The sequence below is a fragment of the Fukomys damarensis genome, unplaced genomic scaffold (assembly GCF_012274545.1).
Source record: "Fukomys damarensis isolate Sample0158 unplaced genomic scaffold, DMR_v1.0_HiC HiC_scaffold_6, whole genome shotgun sequence".
NCBI lineage: Eukaryota > Metazoa > Chordata > Mammalia > Rodentia > Bathyergidae > Fukomys > Fukomys damarensis.
In genome coordinates this window covers 14,796,283-14,816,057 of record NW_022900918.1, presented here as the reverse complement: position 1 = coordinate 14,816,057, position 19,775 = coordinate 14,796,283, and positions in this window count along the sequence as shown.

Below are 19,775 nucleotides of genomic sequence, written 5' to 3'. Positions count from 1 at the left end.
TGCATTATTAAATCTTGATTGATTAAGTGCTTAAAGGAAATGTAGATTTTATAAGTGGACATTATGTTAAATTTATAATGATCAAGGGACTATGAAAGTTGTTAAATTAAAATACGACATTTCTGGTCTTTGGACTCTGTTGTTCTTATACAGACATTCAGCCTCCTAAGTCTCATCATATGTTTGGTAGTTTCCAATGGGCTCTAAGTCTTACTTTCTCTCGTTGCCTGTTTTTAGGGCATTTCACTACTTAATCACCACTGGACCACAGTCAAAGTTGACAGATTGAAATGAGATTTGGGGATTTCTCATTTCAGTTTGTAAGTCTTTTAGTGTTTGCTATGTACTAAGTGGCACAAAATTATTACAGATTGAGCTTTACTTATCAAAAAATCTGAAATATTCTAATATTCACAACTTCTTGTACACTGATACAATTCCATAAAAGGAAAATTCCATTCTTGACCCCATGTGACAAGTCACAGTCAAAACTCAAATGCTTCAAACAAATATTACACAAAAATAACCTTCAGGATGGGTCCATATGATATATTTGTAACAAATGAATTTCCTACTTGGGAGCTATCCTGAGACGTCTCATTATGTATAAATATTCCCAAAAAATCCAAAAGAAATCCTCAAAGACAGAAAGAATAGGAAAAAGAAAAAGAAGAGAAAGAGAATAAAATATGGAAATCACAAATGCAAGAAGAATAGACAGAGAAGAAAATTCAGAGGAATCTGCCATTAACAAGGAAGACCAATGTCATGAAAGTCAAAGGTAATGGTGCACAAAAGAATAATCAGAAGGACCATAAATTGAAGGCCAGCCAGGCCAACTTAGAAAGACACTAACTCAAAACAAAAAATAAAAAGATCTGGGGATGTAGCTCAGTGGTAGAGTGTCTCTAGATCCAATCCCTAGTACTGAAGAAAAAAAAAAGTAATAATTTGAGTACAATGGATATGTAAAAGTGATCCTTTAGAAATGCCAACTTGTAAAACACCAGGGCATTGTCTAGAGCAGTTTGTGTATATGCACATGTAATATGTGTGTGTCTACTACAAAAATATTTTTACTTACATATTATTCATTCCATAATTAAATATAATTTATAAGGTCCTTGTCACCTTATCATTAAAGAATAGGCCTTTATAAATACAGTAGATTGAACATATTTTTATTGTCCTGATAAAACTTCACTGAAATGGCAGAAAAGGTTAAAAGATATAAACCTACAGGGAGAGGAATGAAAGGTGAGCCAACTAGAAAGATGAACAAAATCGAGCATATAAGAAAGACGTAGATGAAAAAGAACAACTTACTCAGATTTCTGCCTTCTCTGTTAAGGTCCACCATGTTTCACAGTTCAGAATATATTCGGGAATTAGATACAGCTTTGAAGTCAAGGGACAAATGTGAGTACAAAAGCAAAATACTTGATTAAAAATGTAACAGACCTTGCAAGGCGTGGTGGTGCACACCTGCAATCCCAGCACTCAGGAGGCTGAGGCAGGAGGATCGCTGTGAGTTCAAGACCAGCCTGGGCTACATAGTGAGTTCCAGATCAGTCTCAACTATGTAGTGAGACCCTGTCTCAATAAATAAATAAATAAATAAATACACCCCCCCAAAAAAGTGTAACAGACCAGACCTCAGCTTTCAGATCAGCCCTGTGTAACTGGTGACTGCTTCTAGTCAGCTAAGGTGGCTTATTTTCTTTCATTGAGGTTGTACCAGATTATCTCTGGATCCTGGTCTTGGCCATAGCATGGGAAGCATAAGATGAAAATGTGACCCTGTCCTGTCTCATAGTGAGATTTCCAGATCTCATCCAATATGTCCAGGCAAGAGAATGAAGGTTCTGTTCTAAGAAAATAGCAAACCCTCACCCACAAACATACAACAAAAAACCAATAATGAAAGTAAACAGGGCCTCTCACCAAAAAGTATCATGTGCCTGCTTTCATTCTGTCCGCATATACAGAATTTCCAAGTTGCCTCTTAGTACTACATTTCTGAGTGGAAAAATGCTAGGAGATATTTTAGAAAGAACAAAATCTGGAACAAACAAAAAAAAAGAGAAAAAAATAGACCAAGAAAACAAAAAAGTACATGGAACAAATGAAAGTAAAGGACAACTATAATTACTTTTTCCAGAGCAATAAGAAACAAAAAGCAAAATCAGGATATTAAGCATTCAGAGATCAAGAAATTGCATTTGGAAAGTGAAAATATGTTAGAAGAAATAAAGCACAGTATAAGTTCAAAGGTCAAAATTGAGGAGAAGTAGAATGTGGACTTACTCTACCAAAGTGTGCTTCAGCAAACTAAGGAAGGAAATTAAAGAATACAGGAAACAGGTGAATCCAACACAGGAAAAAGTCAAATGCTATTCCCAAGTTGATGGGGAAGGGAATAGTCTCTTAGTCTATCTAAAGCAGTCAGTCCAGTTAGGAAAAGAGCAGAGAAGGGATATCTCCAAGGAAAAAAATAGAATAGAGAGATTGCCTGGCATATTTGATACATTTATAGGAGTTTATATCTTCATGAAAGCATCTGAATATAAATAAATGATAGATATGTAGACAAGTAAGCAAACAAAATATAAGTAGATGATTGTTAACCCGAATTATTGTGTAGAAGCATATACATATGTGTTTTGGATATAACCAAATTTACCCTGTAAAAAAGTTTCTTTTAACCAAAACAGTGATACAAATAATTTGGAAGAAAGGAGTGCTTGATGGTTACCAGGTAAGAAATTTAAACCTTAAGTTTCTATAATAAAAATTTAATACCCACTTTAAAACACTTGGAGGTTAATCTAGGAAAGATAAAAACATGCTTATCCTAGAACCAAACAATTCCACTTGTAGAAGCGCTGGATATAAATGCCAGGATGTTCATAGAAACATGGTTTATATCAGTTAAAAATGGAATCGACACAAATTTAAACAGCAAAAATTTAAATGACTAATTTTTTGGTACAGCTATACAATAGAATGCTTTACAACAGGTTACTCAGCCTCAGCATTATTGAAATTTTGGTTCAGAAAATTGTTTATAATCTACAATGTCCTGTATATTGTGAGATGTTTTGCAGCATTCCTAGACCCTGCCCATTAGACACTAGTATGCTGCCAAGTTGTGGATACCAAAATATTTCCCGACAATGTCAAATATCTCCTGGGAGAAATCACCCACATATTTCACTGTAGTATGAGTCCATTCATATGAAATTCAAAATCTGGCAAAAACAAGTTATATTTTGCAGGAATGATATGTAGTTGACAAAAATGAAGAATATCAAGGAAATCACTGTAGAAATAAAGACAGTTGCCATTCTTGGGAAATAGAGGACAGTTGTGATTTAGGAGACGTATGAGACATGATCAAAATATGCAGTGAAGATTTAAATTTTAAAATTGGATTCAGTAAAAGACATACTGCCATTAATCTCACTCCAAAAAACTGTCCTTTGCCTGAAAGACACTTATCCCATCATTCTTGCTACTCTCTGAAGTAGTTCTGGAAATCCACTGTCATTAGCCTCTTTACAAGGTCTGATCCAGAATCCAGTGAAGGCTGCTGCTGAACGCCATCCGGAGGAGAGGCATGGAAGCAATTGCAGTGGGTCCTCCTTCACCTCCTTCACCCAGGCCTGGCACCGTGCAACTTCCGGCTCTTCCCCAAAGACAACAAAATCTGAGCAGGTCAACACTTTTTAATAAATTCAGGATATCAAGGTAGATAAGATAGTGCAACTAAAGACACTCACAAAAGAGGAGCTCCAGAACTGCTTCAGAAAATTGCGAGAATGATAACACAAATGTGTCCAAAGTGAGGGTGGATTTTTTTTTTTGAGGGGGGTGAAAATAAATTTCTTAAATTTAATTTTTTACCCAGACTTTGTACATAAGGATCTTCTGGCCTTGGAGCGCTGTGTATAAGGATTTCCCATTATTTTATTAATTTATATAATTATTTTACATGTTTATAAATGTATTAGTATATAGTTATATTAATATTTCATACAACATATTTATTTATTTATTTATTTATTTTTGGTACCAGGGATCGAACTCAGGTCCATGCGCTTGCAAGGCAGGCGGCAGAACCGCTGAGCTAAATCCCGGCTGCTCATTACAACATATTTATATACTTAAACTTTTATAATTTTTCTTTAACTATATTTGTGGCATTTCTTATGTGTTATATTTCGCAATTTAAAAGTAATAAAATATGGGAAGTTTAAAGGTCACATCTAATTGAAAAATTAAGAAGTAACACTAAAAGCATGTTACTTAGAAATATGAAAAGAAAAACCCTGATCATGTTCAAAGATAAAAGAAGAAAACAAGTCATCAAACAGGGAACCCAAAATGACAATGGATTATGGTTTTCTCCCATTTCAAAGATTGCTAATAAATATGTAGTGTGAAAATGAGCAGAACAATGACTATGAAAACAATCCCTTTTCTTCTACTTGCAAATATGAACAAGCTGATTTCATAAAGCTATGAACTATGACTTACCAACAGGGCCTACACATAATTAGATATTTTAAACTGTGTTATTCGAAAGTTGAACAATGAGTGAAATTTTTTTCACCATATATCCTGTCCCACCTCTAACAGAATACACACACACACACACACATAAACATATTCCCCACCTCCAACTCCATAAACATTTTAAACAGCCAACACTGGATCAGAAAATTAATCCCCTTCATTTGCCCCAGGAGTAGCCTGCTTTATCTAACAGATTGCAGCATGTTTCTCAACCTGGTTTACTAAATTAAAAATGTCCTTTCAGAAAGTCTTTGTTTTTTTTTTTTTTTTTTTTTTTTTGTACTGGGAGTCAAACTCAGCCTTACCAGGCAGGTGCTTTGCCGCTGAGCTGAGGGCCCCCTAGAAAATCCTGTAAACTCTCTAATACATAGTAAGTAGCGAATATTCTATTCTCTCCATTTATTCAGATTGGGGCCCTCTATTTTTAGGTGAGCAGTGAAATTTTAAACTTATGCTTGCAGAAGAGCATATCTGCATCCAAGTCACATGAAAAATCTCAGTCTGGACTGTACCACTAGCAGTTCTTGTTCTTAATGACTACACTGGGAGGAGGCTCATTTGGCACTCAAAACAGTGTTGTGTCCCTAGGCAGAATCACTGAAGATACAGTATCTGTAAAAAAATAAAATAAAATAAAATTTAAAAAGTAGCCTTTTTAGTTTGCTTTCAAACCCTGGTACTTACTTCCTTAAAAGAGAAAATTCTACATTTGCAGGAGAATCAAATAAATGTAAAATGACAAAAAAGAATCTATTTCTTTGTGTTTTACACATTGGTTTAGAGGTTAATGACCTAATATCTTTGAATAGCATGAGATAACAAACACTCAGAAACTAGAACAAATTATTGTCTTTCGGGGCAATGTTTTTCAAACTAACAAGTACAAGTGAGTATATCCACCCCCATGAACATTGAATAATGTGCACTTTAAAAATGTCTACTGAAAATATATTTATCTTTTTACTGCTATTCTAAGCTACTTCAAATCCAAAAAGTAAAAAGTATTTTTGTAATGAAAAACAACATTCAGAAATAATAACATAACCTCTACTTAAATCTATCTTTTCAGTAATTTAAAGAACTAAGGAATCTTTATCAGGCATATGTGGTAAGGAAATTTCTTATTAAAAAATTATAAAATTGGGGCTGGGGATTTGGCTCAGAGTTTCTGCTGCCTGCCTCTCAAGAGCAAGGTCCTGAGTTCAATCCCCAGTACGAAAAAAAAATTATACAATTGAAATACAATTTGAATATATATTTTATTGAAAACGTACATTTTAAAAATGATTTGAATTCTCTACTCCTGATTTCTGGGCCAATTTACCAACATAAGTAAAAATCCTTTGTTTAAACATATTTTCTGTTTGTTAACCTTTTCCTCTAATCTCAGCAGGTTTTATTTATTTTTACCAATACACTTATTTACCAATTACAGATCACTTCTTATTCTTATTTTACCTACCAGAGCATCAATAATCCGATGCTCTTCAGTCTGCAAAAGATGTTCTGACATATCTTGGGAGGAGAAAATAGCCTTTAGAGAAAACAAAGCTTGAGGAGCACAGCTTCACAATGTATTGCAAACACAATATCAAGTCTATCAAGTCGACACTAAGAAGCAAACATTCACACATACCTCTAGAACAGCCTTAGTTAAAAAGACAGACAATAATAAGTGTTGCTGGAAATGAAGAGAAATTAAAACTTTTATATATTGCTAGGAGCATTGTATTAGTCAGCTGTCCTGTTGCTGGCACACAATACTCAACACTCACAACATAAAGGAGAAAAGGTTTAATTTGGCTCATGGTTGCAAGAAATTCAGCCTGTAGATGGCAGGTTCCGAAGCAGAACCATCTTGCACTGGAAGAGCATAGCAGAACAAAGCTGCTTACTTCAAGGTAACCAGGCACCTGAAACTTTACATATTCAAAGTCACACCTCCGTGACCTACACACACATGCCCAGATGTAGGATATTTCTTAATCTTATCAAGTTGACAGATCACAATTAATGATCATAAATGCAAAATGGTATAGCCACTTTGGAAACTAGATTAGTGGTTTCTTCAAAAGTTGCACATATTTATATAATATGACCAAGTAATTACATTCCTTATCTACCTAAGAGAAATGAAAACATGTTCACTCCAGGACTTATATAAAAGAAATCATGCAAGCTTTGTTCGTGTGCCCTGAAACTAGAAACAACTCAAATATCCATCAATTGGTGAATAGATAAACAGAATATAATATATCCACACAATGAAATTCTATTCATCAGTGAAAGGAAAGAAGTACTGATAAATGCTACATCCTGGATGATCCTAAAAACATTATACTAAGTCAAAGCCAGATACAAAATCAAGATCTTACTATATAGTTCTATTTAAGTTAAATGTCCAGAAAAGGCAAATCTAGGAAGACAAAAAGTAGATTAATGATTATGTAGCTAGGATTGGGAAAGGGAACTGATGGCAGATTTGTTATATCCCGGGGTAATGGGAATGTCCTTTAAAAAATGGAGTAGCAAAGGTTGTAAAATTGTCAATTTAGTAAAAAATCTTAAACTCTATACTTAAATGAGATAAATGTTATGATGTATAAATTATATCACAATACTGGGATTTCTTTTAAATAGAAGAAATAAATATTGACAAGGAATTTGTAAAGCTCATAGAGAGGGATAGATGCAGCATGAAAAAATTTCAGAATTCTACCAGTGACTCAGAATAGGTTAAATAAGTTCACTCTGGGAAAAGCAAATGTTATCCTATTACATGACTCCCTGTGAGCTGGACACCTTACTCAGTGATAGGGCTCTTGCCTAACACATGTGAGACTCTGGGTTTGATCCCTGGAATTTAAAAGAAAAAAGGAAAAAAAAATTCCTTCTGCAGAATTTGTCAAGCACAGTCTAAGGTAACTTTACTACCTTATTCTTTTATTGTGCATCCTGCAGAACAGTTGTATAGTTCCATGTAGATGGGAATTTGGATCTGCCAGAAATTAGACCTATTCTACAGTTACTTTATTAGTAGCAAGTCTTTCCACACATCCTTTGTTATTAATACCATCTTGACCTATTTCCAGTTCCCAACTAAAGGCTGGATTAAAATCACACCCCCACTACTCCCCTTGTCCAGTTTACACAGCACAGTCCTAACTGTCTCAAGGCCGAGTACCAGACTATTAGGAACAATCCTATTGCCCTGGATCCTTAAAAAATTCAAATTAGCAATCCAGAGGCAGCTCAGAACCCTAAGTAAGCTCATCCCTTTGTCATACTGCCTCCTAGCAGTCCAGCTTACTGTTGCCCTGCCCCTAGAAGAACTCATGCTTGGTCTTCCCTACTTGGCCTTTTCTCCTTTAGAGCTGTTGAGAACACAGTTCACCCTTTCTACCCTCCAAGTGTCAATGTGCTATACTCTATCAAAAGGATCTTTTAATCATGCAAAACAAAAAGTGGCTGTTGGATGGATAAGTGAGGAGATACATAGATCCTCGTATCTCCAGGACATTGGCATACACTTGGCAAAACTTCTCATGTGCTTAATACTGTATGAAGTCAGTCTAACTGGCTTGGAAATATCTGGTTTTTGTTTTATTTCAAGGTTGATATAGCTACCAGCTCTCCCTAAAACATTTGTCGATGTTCATTTATTCTCAAAGGGACAAGTAATCACAAGACTGATTCTGACAAAGAGCCAAATTATGCACCCTTTCCTTTTTTTCTTTTTAAAAAGTGTAGTCACTATTCTCCCAGGATTCCTGTTATAGTTTAGACTTTTGATAAGTGAAAAGTAACTGATATTGTGGTAGTCCAGCTATCTTTTCTTTAGTACAACTGGAAGCACAGCATTTTTACACTTATGAAATCCAAAACTGAGTTTCAGAATTACAAACAGCACTGATTTCCTTCATGATTGACTGATGTGCCAGCTATTTAGAGGTTCTTTGGATAATTAAAAATATTCCCCATCCTACTTCTCTCTTGTTTCCAAAGAGCTGGATGTTATGGTTAGAGGGTACTGGTTGAGCAAGTAGTATTTAGTGGTTCCAGATTTTCTTTGGTAAACTCTTACATACAACAAATCAGATGTATGACGTACTTTAGTGAAGAGGAATGTGTTGTTTATTCTCTTTTCATGTTTGTCTGGGAGATAGTTATCATTCTCTCTCAGAGGTCAGCTCCTTAGTCTGCTCACTTTGCAGGAGATTGAACAGATAAAGCATATAGACAGTAAGATGTCTATCGAAAGTGTGTCCTGCCCTTGATGCTAATTTAGAATTGTTCTGAACTATTTTTACACTAGCTTCCCAATATTACCAGTAACTCTAGAAGATTCAAGTTGAGATACTGCATATAAAGCTCCCAAAGAGCAAAAAGGATCTGGTAAAAATGAATGATACTAAAACTCATTCAAGTGGGAATTGGATTTACCAGATAAAATTTCTTCAGTAGATAAAATTCATTGGGAAAGCTATGGACCTCTGAAGACCCATTTAATTAAGTCATCAAATAAAGTCTCTGGGAACAGTCTACTCTTTACATATCTTCTTTACTAGTCTTGCAAAGTGCTAGAGATTGAAGGCAGGGGAGGGGAGATGACTAATACTGAATATAGTTACTTCCTCCAGAATGTCCTTGGTAAAGGGTACCACTGTTAAATAGAAAGAAGATAATTGGCCCAGATAGTTTTATCTAGGCGACAGACAGTAAATCCAGAATTAAGATACTTCAGCACAGCCTGGATAACTAAAAACTATTTTGAGAACTATAGACCTTTAAAAAATTGCATTCTTGTATGTTTTTAGTTTTTTGCACAAACATCAGAGCTTTACTAGGATGGGGCCAACTGTTTCAAAAACGTGCTATAATCCTGATATGTTTGGCATGCACCTTGAAGAAGTCATGGATATTTTTTCTGAACAAATGTTATTTCCATATAAAATCCAAGACAGTCCACAACAATGTATGTAAACTAAAGAAACTGATCATTTAGAAATATGAATGTATCAAAGACCTTTTTAAATAATTAAAAACTAAAACTAGACCTTTATCTTCTCTATGAATATAAATAATTGGTTATGAGCTCACTATCATGCTAGTACAGTATATAATTTTTAGTATCAGAAAACAAAAAAATCTTGTAGGACACAGTGGCACATGCCTGTAATCTCCGCTACTTAGAGGCTGAGGCAGGAAGATTAGAAGTCCAAGGCCAGCCTGAGAAATTTGGTGAGACCCTGTCCCAAAACTTTAAAAGAAGGGAGAGAGAGAGAGAGAGAGAGAGAGAGAGAGTCCTGTGCTATTTAGTTCAGTGATAGAGTGCCTCTGGGTTCAATCCCTACCACTAAAAGAAAAAAAAAAAAAAGACTCACGTATTAAAGATTTGATACACAATGCAGTGATGTTCAGAGGTGGACCCTATAGATTTAATTAGATCATAATTTTATGGCTATATTGGGAAGTGTTGGAAACAGGAGTAGAACTTCATTAAAGGGAAAGGATTATGGGAGTGTGACCTCTGGGACTCCACCTGGTCCCTGGTGCTTTCTTCTCCTACTTTTTCTCTTTCTCTCTGAAGAAGAGGTACAAATGGCCAATAAATACATGAAACGATGCTGATCCTTGCTGGCCATCAGAGTTTTAATTTAATACAAATAAAAACTACATTGAGATATCATCTTACCCCAGAAAGATTGGCTATTATCAAAAATATAATAACAAGTGGTGGTGAGTATGGAGGGAAAAAGGAACTCTTCTACATTGTTGGTGGGTATAAAAACTAATGCAATCACTATGGAAATCAATATGGTGATTTCTCAAAAAACTAGAACTAGAAATATATATATATATATATATATATTTATATGCATATATATATGCGTGTGTATACATGGAGGAAGGGGGGAATAGAAGAAAGATAAGTAAATAAGTACAGAGAAGTTCAAATACTTGCCCAAATTACACATTATGTTTTTTCAAAAATATCTCAATAAATATTCTAATGTATTTCATTTATACCACTAGTTTATCTTAGTTCATTAAAAAGAAATTTTGTGTTATCTGTTTCTTTTTTGTAAAAATCTCTATGGTTATGTGTTGCACCCTGAGTAGCTACTGTAAAGATAAGCTGCACAAGCCATACGCAAGCACAGTTACATTTCATTTTTAAAACAACACTGTCAATTTGTACAAGAATTACTCTCCTTTTGTAGATGAACTAAATGAGGGACAAAGCAGTTAATAACTTACTACTTACAAACTTTCATCTACAAAGTTGAGTCACAAAACAAAATCTAACAGTGGTGGAAATTATTTATGTTTATATTTATTTATTTATTACTTATTACTTACTTATGTATGAGTGGATTGAACCAAAGTCTTTTGCACTGAGCTACATTCCCAGTCTGATTTTCAAATTTGAAGACAGGATTTTGCTACATTGCTAAACTGTGTAGACCGGACTTAAACTGACAATCCTCTTGCTTCTGTCTCCCCAAATGCTGGGGTTATAGGCATGTACTACCAGGCTTGGCTTCACTCATTTTTTTTATCATTCTTTATTAATAAGAGGGTCTAATAATCTCCTACCATGAATCTTAGGGAGCCTAAGCACCCAGCACTTCAGGAAGATCTTGAATCAACTAATGAAGACCTGATAGCAACTAGGCAAGCAGAATGAGGGCTATTTAGGGAAAGAACTAAATAAGGTCTAAATACATTTATCTGTTAAATTCTTTATCAACTTCCAGGTATTTTATCAAGTTCTGGGTGGAAGTGATTTCATGAATGGATTCTCTTTCCATTACCTGCAGAGTAGATACTCTGTATCAGTAACAATGAGCACCTATGCTCTAAGGCAAGTGTGCCCACCTAAGGTTTAGTGTCACACTTCCTGGAGGTCTCTAAACTCTGTTTCCTTTATTCCCTCAGGCATAACTCTGATCTTACCTGTCTTACTTCTCAGGGGTAGCCTTTTCACTTGAAGTGTCTCACTCTGCTGTCATCAGCATTCCCCAGGTAGTGGATGAACTTTGGGTGGCTCAGAAACTTGGCCAAAGTTGAGCTAGATCTCTATAATTATCTCTTCTCAGAATAGTGATGTATTTGTGCAAATCAGGTCTCAGGAATATCCCTGGCCTCTCTGTGATTCCAAAGCTAAATCTAGAAACTAATTCTCAGGGGTAGGTTGTACAGGTTAACAGCAAAAGGCCTTTTATCGGGGCTCTTTGTTTCTTTGCCTGGACAAAAATTTCTTCCCTGACCTACTTTAAAGATGTAGCTTCAGAAGCAGTCTCTACAAGAAGTATTCATTGTAGCAGTGTGCCAATGTCTTTTGTAAAACTTTGGCTGAAGCTGTAAATCATTCTCAAGACCTTTACATGTCATCCCAAGAAATTTGTATTTTGAATTTTGTTCCAAAAATATGTCATCTCTAAAGAAGAACATTTATACTTTTTATGCTTAAAATGGGAACTATGTTACATGTTTTTTCTTTGCATTGGTTGCCAGAGACTTTGAACTCAATTTAACATTCAAATGAGGTAATAGGTTTATTTTAGATGCTTCCTAGTCTTTTTGTTTCATTTGTTTGTTTTGGTGCTATAGGTTGAACCCAGGGCCTTCACACTGAGCTACATCCCCAGCCCCACTGTCCCCTAAGACAGGTACTCACTAAGTCACTAAGTTTCCTAGACTGGGCTCTAACCAGTCATACTCAGCCTCCCAGAGTGTACTTCCACAACCAGCCTGCTACCATTTCTGCATACTCCAAGATACTTCAGCAATTTTCCACTCTAGCCACACATTAAAATCTTCTCTGTTTCAAAAATAACTGATGTCTAAGAGGGAACCCAGTACACATCTAAGGGTGGGGGTCCAGGTACTGGAATATGGCGGTTTTGTTGTTGTTGTTGTTGTTACTGGAGATAGAACTCAGGTCCTTGTGCTTGCAAGGCAGGTGCCGGAACCACTGAGCTAAATCCCCAGCCAGGTACTGGAATATTTAAAACACTCTCAACTGATTCAAGAGATAGCTGAGAACCACTTGCTAAGGTACTGTGAATTTGTTTTGCTTTGTTTTATGTCAGTCATCTTACTTGTATACTAACATATTCATACCAGGACACAACCTTGGAATGAAAAAAATCATACAAATGCATAAACCATCAATTTTATAATTTATAATATTGAACAGACCTACACCTAACCAGTCTTTTTCAGCCTTGCCTGTTCATGAGCATCACTTGAGGAGCTACCAAAATTTCCAATGCCCTAATCTTACCCCAAATCAACTAAATCATAGTCTCTGCATTAGTTAGCTTTCCATTGCTGTAATAAATACCTGACAAGGTCAATTTAAAGAAGGAAAGGTTTATTATGGTTCTCGGTTTTAGAGGTTTTGGTCTATGGTCAGTTTGCCTCATAATTTCTGTGAATCAGAATATCATAGCAGAAGGATATGTTGGAGCAAAATTGCTCACCTCGTAGTGACGAGAGAGGAGAAAGAGCACTAGAGGGGGGCTGGGAGAGGTCCGAAAGAAAGGGTCAGGGCTAAGATAGCATCTCCAGTGGCACACCCACATGGCCTTTCAACTAGGCCCCGCTTCCTAATAGCCAATACAGCTATGAACTAATCAATGGATTAAACCATCAATGAGTTTAGAATCCTCATGACCCAATCACTTCCAAAATCCCCATTTCTGAACACATAGCCTTTGGGGGAGCATCTTAGATCCAAACTCTGGCAGTCTCTGAGAATGACACTGACATGCAGGTCATTTCTAAAGCTCATTATCTGGTTTGACTGAGCAGCCAAATTTGAAAACTACGTTTCCATACCCTCTTTCTAGCCTTACAAATGCCTTGAAGCAAGCACTGTTTATGAACAAAATTATTAAACAAGTCATATTTGTGTTTGATTTCCAACAAAAAAGTTTCAGTAGATCTCATTTACCCCGAACACTTAGGACTTGTATCACGTTGGAGTCGGGTCCTTGCACTTGCAAGGCAGGCAGTGGAACCACTCAGCTCAATCCCCAGCCCTGTGTCATGTTTCTTGATACGCTGCCCAGGCATGACCCCCTCACCCTGTGGAGTGTGTTCCAAACCCACATCAACTGCTCATTCTTCTGGTCTCTCTGGGGCTGGCCCGCAAGCAAACTCACATGCAGAAAAACCTTGTTTGTTCTAATAATAGAAAACTAAACTCCATCCTCCTCTTCTCAATCATTTTTTTTAAATGTATAACCTCTCCTCATGAATTTTGGGGCAGGGTCTTGAACATCATTTTTAGATGTCTCAGATTGAATTGATTAATCAATTTTGTCATTCATTTATTGACTTCATCAGCTGTTCACTGAAACTTTATAAATTATTGATAGCTGGACATCAAATTCCTAATTAAGAATTATCAATATTGTTTGACATTCTTTTTTTTATTAAAGATTGCAAAGATACATGATAACAAGAAATGAAGATACTAAATAAAAATTTCAAATATACATATATATGACAGCAAAAAAAGGATATGAAATAAACAAGAATTTATGTAACACAGAATACATACATTAGTTTAATATGATCTTCAAACATTGTGTTCTTTCTCATTTTCTTATAATATTTTTGAAATAATGTAATTATAAATATAACAAAGTTACATATTACAGTTGAGAAACTGCCCTCAAAATTTTATGATTTATAAACTCCTTGGTTTAATTAATTGATAAATATCATATACTTGTTGATTTACCACTTACATTTTCTAACAAAACTTCCCACAGAAAAAAATATACTTATATTTGAAATCCTAAAGCAATTAAAAAATACACAGTTTTAAGATCAGATTTTTCTGTTTCTATTTTATTATATCCCATACTTATTTTTATTATATTTTTATAAGCATAATGATAGAATTTAACACCAATAGGTATGTGATATTCTTCCTAAACGAATGACTATGTAGTCAAGCATGTAATTTAAAGAAATCATAAGGTTGCCAAAGAAACTATCAATATGCCAAATGTGCACAATCCTACCACATTCATGCCCATATTTCTCATTTAATGGTGCACACATATGTGTAAAAACATACCCCACACACATATACACAATGCATATTTTCTACAATACAATATATACTTAGGTATAATGAAATAATGCAGTGATGTGTGGAATGTTGGTGATTTGTATATTTTGAGAAAAAACAAATATCATCTTTGAAGGAGTTGGAGAATTTGTAATATGTATCAGATACTAAATGATATTAATGATTAAGTATAGTCATAATAAAATTTACTTAAAATTTAATATTTTTATCAGTAGAAAATAGGTACAAAGATATAGCGATAACATAACAACATTTATCTTAACAAATTTCCAACCAAACAAGCTTTAGTGACAGAAAAGGAAGTTTGTAGAAAGCAGAGATGAAAAAGGAAAATGACAGATGTGACTTAATACTTTTCATACTACTCATATGTACAGATTTCATAAATTCTCAAATAAAAAAGCAAAGAAAATGAGAACGAAAATAACTCATCAGTTTGGTAGACCAACATATAGAGATCAGGTTTAATGTACTGATAAATTTTAAAAATATGAAATGTAAAGCCTGAGACTTAGCTCAATAGTGCTGCACCTGCCTAGCCAGAACAATGTGCCAAGTTTAATCCCCAGCATCAGAGGAAGAAAAAGAAAAAGGAAAAAAAGAAGAAAAGAGGAATAAAAAGCATATATACTTTCTAACATACTCAATAAATTAAAAATAAATTATTTGTTATCTCTTCCTCTTGAATTGTTACCTTCACAAGGATATAGTGAGCTTCTTTGTCTCTTTCAATCAGTTTAAGTTTGAAACTTACTTTGTCTGTGAATAAGATTGCTACCCCTGCTTTTTTTTTGATGGGGGAGCTCCTGTTACATGAAAAAGTTTTCTGTTCTTTCACTTTGAGTCTATGGGCTTCTTTTTACACTAGACGTGTCTTGTATACAACATATTATTGGATCTTGCTTCTTAATCCATTCTGCTGGTCTATTTCTCTGGACTGGTGAATTGAGGCCATTAATATTGATGGTTATAACCGATATGTACTAACTTATTATCATGTTTTGTTTTTCACCTTTTCCTTTTAGTTTCTTGGCTTGCCTATTTGATTTGCTCTGTTGGGCCTCATTGTGTGTTATCTTCATTGTCTTTTTCTAGAATATTGTTTAGAATTCGTTGTAATGCTGGCTTGGTATTCATAAAGTTTCTCAGGTGTTCTTTATCCTGGAAATATCTTATTTCCCCATCCATTTTAAAAGAAAGTTTTGCAGGATACATCAATCTAGGCTGGAGGTTGTTTTCTTTTAGGACTTGAAATATCTCATTCCAGGCTCTCCTTAACCTAAGGGTTTGTATTGAAAAGTCTGCTGTAATTCTAACAGGCTTTCTTTTGCATGTAATTTGTTTCTTGTCTCTTACTGCTTGTAGTATTTTGTTCTTCTGTTGGGTTTCTTGGATCTTGATTATTATATGTCTAGGTGTAGATTTTTTTTGATCACAGCTAGTTGGAGTCCTATATGCCTCACTGATCTGTATGTCAAATTCTTCCCCTCTATTTGGGAAGTTTTCTATAATTAATTCTGTGAACAGCTTTTTTAACTCATTTACATTTTCTCCTACTACTTCTGAATTCCTATCAACCTTATGTTATTCTTCTTTGTATCGGCTAAGAGTTGTTGTATCAATTTCTCATGATCTCCTACTGTTTTTAAGAGACCTCTCTTTGCACCTTCACTGACTGCAATTTTATCTTCTATATCTGAGATTCTATCTTCGGACTCTTTTATTCCTTTGTGAATACTCTCAATGGAGTTTTTAATCTCCTGGATATCTGTTTGAATCTGTCCCATGGATTCCATTTCTTTCTTGTATTGGGCATTTATTGTTTCCAATTCTTTCTTATGCTGGGCATTCAAAGCTTCTATCATGGTCCTGAGCTCATCTATTTTCCTCTCAGTTTCTGTTCTAGAGTCGCGAATTATAACTTTAATTTTGCTTGTCATCTCTATGATTATCTGGGAAATCACTTCTGTTTTATATTTCTCTAGAGCCCGATTGATGAGTTTTGTTACTTCCTCTGCTTTGAGTTCAGGGTGTCCTGATGATTCACTATCAGACTTTTCATCCTCATTTGCCCCACTATTTGCCATTGGTGAACTGGAAGTCTGTCCCTGTATCTTGCTTAAGCATTTTCTCATTTTTACTATTGTTGTTGGGTTATCCTTAGTTTAACCTTTAGATTACTACTTAAATCTTCCTGATATAGTTGGGCTGCAGCCCATGGGTCTCTAATGACTCATAGACATTCTCATTTTCATCATACTGAAGAAAACAGCTCATTGAATCAATCACAATCCTTTATCCTAATTGCTACAATCAGCACCACAATATAATGAAGCACAATCTGCAAATTGACCACTTATGGTAGTCATCAATCTATCACCTTCAAACCATGTAAATTTAATTAAGATCAAGAAGCAATCCAAAATATGCTTACAGTAAATAAACTTTTCAATAAGGATATTTGCCATTTAGAATGGGGGCTTAAAAAAAGTTAAGACAAGAGAAGTAGATAAGTATAAGAATTAGAGGAAGTTTCCTATGAAGCCAAAAGATGTAGAATGACCAGACAATCATCAGGAAATTGTTAAATTCAAAAAGAACAAACAAAATAGAAATATAGTAACCCTTGAGTGAGGTAGAATAACATAAGAAAAGAACATAAAGAAAAGAGAAAAAAATAATAAAAGAAGAAATCTCAATTAGGACAAGAGCAGAAACAAAAAGAGAGATGAGGCATACTATAGTGGAATAAGAGAATGAGTTAGAGAAAGAAAAAAAAGAATTTGCAGAGTAGGATAAAAAAAGAAAGAAACAAAAATTAGTTTAAAGGGCCTCTTTCAGACTATATCACTGCTGTCATAATATACAATATGTGCTGCCATTTGCAGGGCTGAGTCAGCTGATCTCAGCTAGCTGGTGGCAGAACCCCACAAAGCAGACTGAGCTCAGGCTGCAAGGCCCAGACTAAGTTCCCAGACCTCCTAAAGGGTTGAACTCCACTCAGTTCTACTATAAATTTCCCCCACCTCTTCTTTAAAGATGTTCAAAATTGAAAGTGCCAGAAAATACTCTTTATGACCACCTCTGCCTCTACAGAATAGGTCCAAAGACTGGTACAATCAGGAGGTCTAAAAGCATGAGGGGGAAGGTTGGGGGGAGATTTGGGTGTGCATGTGCGGCTACCTTTCTGGCACTGAAGATGTCAGAATGCAGCCTGCAGGAGAGGGCTCAGCCGAGAAGACCCTCTGGTGCTGAAGATGGCGGGAACACTGCAGGGAGGATACCTGTTTGACATTCTTTAACTAGCATTGACACAGCTGCACCAGAGTTCTTTGAGATTTTTAACTACTATCTGAAAAATTAATTTTTCTTTGAATTCTGCCATTCCACAATGCAACGATTTGCTAGTGCTCTTACATAAACAGAGCACAGAGAAATGTTTTCTTAGAGATAAGAAAAGGTAGGAATAATATAGTGGGTGTGGAGATACATAAGCAACATAAGAGATCACTTTAATTTTTTAGCTAATATCTTTGGGGGGATTATACAGGGTCTTGATCTGTAGTGAAGGCTCACCTTGAACTCACTAGTCTATCCTGACTTTGATCTCACAGCAATCCTCCTGCCTCATCCTCCTGAATGCTAGGATTACAGATGTGTGCCACCACACCCAAGTATATGTATATATTTTTAGTAATAACATAAGATACTTATTTTGCTCATATTTTCCTCTTGGGTTTACATAGTAGTGATATATAATTTAAAAAGCAATACTGATAGAAATCTAAAAATAGCTCTTTCAATGACTATAAAATAATTTCAAAGTGATAAGAAAAGCAGTATGTCAGTCTTACTGGCAGCAATTTTAATTGAGTTTTTATTAGAATTGTTTGCAATATATAATGATTATACTCATTGTAGGTAATTGGTAGATGTGCACAACACACACCTTAATCCTTTTTACATTTCCTTCCCCCTTCCTCTGTCCCACCTTCCATCTCTAATACCAGTTTACTTCCAAGTCTCATTTGGGCCGGGTGTGGTGGCGCACGCCTGTAATCCCAGCACTTGGGAGGCTGAGGCAGGAGGAGGATCACTGTGAGTTTGAGACCAGCCTGGGCTACAAAGTAAGTTCCAGGTCAGTCTCAACTATGTAGTGAGACCCTGTTTCAAAAAACAAACAAACAAACAAGTCTCATTTGGGTCTCTCTTCCCTTTCATTCCTTACACTCACAAAATGTGCCAGCCTGTCTTAGAGAAATTGCATTTATTCTTTCCATCTTGAAAGGAGGTACAATGTCACCAGCCTCATTTGTTATGATTCAGCTCTTCTTTTCAATGACATTTCTTCCAGGAAATGCCCCTTTTCCTCATACCAATGGTAGCAGGTCAGGAAGATTGCCAGCAGTATTGAGGTAACAATTATAGAAATGTCTTAAGACAATATGGGCTTGATTTTGGCTTCAGAACATCAGTGCAGGCCTATCACTCCATTGTGGAAAGTTTCCTTCAGGAATCCATGGGTAACTTTCTCAAATTTCAGCCATTAACTCTTTTTTTTGAATATTTTTCCACTCCTTTCTCTCTATTCTTCTGCTAGTTCTACTACATGTATGTTGAGCACTTAATAGTGTTTCATGTTTCTCTGCTATTCTATTCATTTTTCTTCATTATTGTCTTTGTTCTATATATTACATAATTTCTATTGATTTATATTTTAAGATAAGTGATTCTTCTCTTAGTTCAAATTGCTGATAAATCACTCTAAAGACATTTTTATTTCAGTTATATTAAAGGTAAAATTGAAAAATATGGTGACTAGATTTTTAGATTTATTGTAGTAAAAGAAATATCACGATTTATACCCCTCACTTAAAACACACTTATCCTATCAGTTTTGTCCCTTTCTGAAGCAGTTCTGGAAGTCCTCTTTTACTACATTGTCCTGGCTGCTTTGATGTCCTGAGTTGATTCAAAACGCTTACCCTTCATGGTCATTTTGACTTTGGGGAAAGAGGCAGAAGTCATGTGATGCCAGATCCCATGACTAAGGTGGATAAAGAAACACCCGGATATTCTT